We start from the raw sequence: 2,642 nt of genomic DNA on the forward strand, positions 1-2,642 counted from the left end.
AAGCAACAATTTTACCACATTGCCGAAGGGCTACCGTCTAAAAGGTGCCTACCTACCTACATACATACATAAACCCCATCATCAGCATGGCGATTGCTGCAAAGGAAACAAATGCTCGAACAATGAAACAAATGTTGAAGAGGAAAAGAAATTTCATTAAGAGTGCGATAATGTTGACCTGGCGCCAAATCATCCAGCCAGTTTGTTTCTTCACCTTTTTGTTTTTTGTATTTTTCGCTGGTGGCACGTCTGCCACCGTTGTTGAATCAAATGCACAATCATGTATGTATGTATGTACCTATCTACATACAAATATTCATACATACATATATTCATACATACGCGTAATAATGTAAAAAGCGCACTTTCGTAGGGACGCATGCGCGGTTTAGTCAGCATAAGCATACCACACGCAGGCGCCACCAGCACAGCCTGCAAATCAATTTACGTACCTTTAAACATACAAATGTATTGTGTATACATATGTATGTTTATACGACCACTCCTCTAGTTTGCTTCAAAATCGGCATTACTTGAAACTTTGATAATTCGTAAATAAAATTTTGCGTATCTGACTTAAATTTATTAATTCTCCTTAATACTTCTCGGCGTCTTTTTTTTTGTTTTGATGCTGCAAAGAAAGTCTCTGGGCCATGGCGCCGTTGGACCTCGCAGGCTTCCGGCTACGAAGACAACTTCCTTGACACAGATGCCGGTTCCCTAAATTGGCCTGGAGTTTTGTTGTCTCTCTCCTTATTAACCACCGCTCTTTATGTAGGTAAGTAGTATGTTGTTGAATGGAGGCATATCGTACTATAGCTGGTTACGTCGGGAAGCATATCTACATAGAGCTTTTATAGCTGCGAAACATGGATGCAGTGAAATAACACCCGCGGGCTTTATTTCCTTTTTTTTTTGGAAAACTAAAGACGCGAGTTACATATACAAATAACAATTTAACGAAAATGATAAATTTGCAGAATTTCTCAATCAAGTAAGCCAGAAAACAAGAAGTCGGTAAAAGCAGTATGACACCATTTCCTTTGCTTTAGCAAAAGTCAAGACGAAAGGTGAAACAGAAACTCCTAAGTTTATATTATTTCCTAAGAATCGAAATATGGTTGGCCAATAAGTTGGTTACTGCTAAGTAAGCATTGAAATATAAAATTTTAAGTTATGCTGAGTAATCAATTTTATATTCGTCTGTAAGCTTTGATTAATTTAAATTAGAAAATAAAATTCAGTTTGATTCGAACGCTTACATCGAGAAGTTTTATTCCGCTAAACGTGCAAAGGGATTTTTTTTTAAAACGTCCCTTGCCGGTTCCAGTACGAAAATCGCGGGCTGTATTTCCTAAAAAATTAAATATAGCCCACGGGTGTTATTTCGTCTTTATTGTGGCTCTTGTCTCCATTTGAGACTACATCCAAAACCCCCCTGTTCTATTCAAATTAGAGCTGGAAATATTTTTGTTAAGGAACAAAAGTTTATCAATGATTTTTGGGCTTCAAGCAGCATTTGCGCTCTGAAATAAGTATGTTACTGAATAATGTACATATGTATGAGTGAAAACTATCGATAATGATTACAAAACCATCGATGTTTTCGATAGTCAAAAATCATCGATACTATCGATAGTGCCATCGATAGTTTTCCACCTCTAATTCAAATGCAAAATAAAAACTAAAAAAATATGATATCATTGAACTAAATATTTATTTTCCTTTGTTATAAGAAGAAATTAAAATTTACAAAATTCAATGCATATATTCAATACATATCTACATATGTATGTATGTACGTACGTACATATGTATGAAAATTAAATAATTCAAAGTTTCAACAAAAAAAGGAACATGAAAAAGTAAAAAGTTAAACAAATACTTTCGTCGATTGTCGAACAATTCGACGGCAAATTGGACACAAAATGCTTGTATTCATCCTCTTTGCGTAAGTCGTAAATTAGACTAAATTCTACGACTCGACAACATTGGCATTATCTACTGTCGTGCTTTGGTCGTGCTGAAATAAATAAACGACGAAAATCGTTGAAAACCAAGCAGTACACTACATAGTCGAGTCGAAATTTTAGGCAATTACATGAAATTTTCGATACGATTCGACTCTCGAAAAACTACTTGCATTCGACACGACACTCGCAATGAGGCTGATTATCATTTAGATTAGTACGCCTACTGTGCTCTGCAAAGCAATCTGTGCAAAGTTTAAATTGATTGGCCGAACTTCTCCTCCGATTGGCGGTGTGAGCCTTGATGTCACACAAACCACACTTCTCCCGTTACTCATTTTTGTTGTTTGTGAAATTTTCGGTCGCCTTCTCTGTTAAAACAGCCTACACAGTACCACAACCAACTCCTCATCGAACACATGTAGATATGTAAATTTGCGTTCTTAATATTTCTCTCTGACGTCAGGATTTTTTAAAAGAACTTTGCAATTTAAAAGATATGAGTAATTCAAAAAATTATTTAAAAATTTCAGTGCAATATACGTACATACTTAAAAAACCAGTTTGGGTGCTTATCAAATGAAAGAGAAGATTCTGTAGAGTTTTAAACACATTACATTTTTACATTTTTTGGTGCGTAAGGGACAGGCACGGTTGCCAACTTTTACATTT

Source organism: Rhagoletis pomonella, unplaced genomic scaffold (genome assembly GCF_013731165.1).
Source record: "Rhagoletis pomonella isolate Grant_MI unplaced genomic scaffold, Rhpom_1.0 Rhpom_scaffold_00012, whole genome shotgun sequence".
NCBI lineage: Eukaryota > Metazoa > Arthropoda > Insecta > Diptera > Tephritidae > Rhagoletis > Rhagoletis pomonella.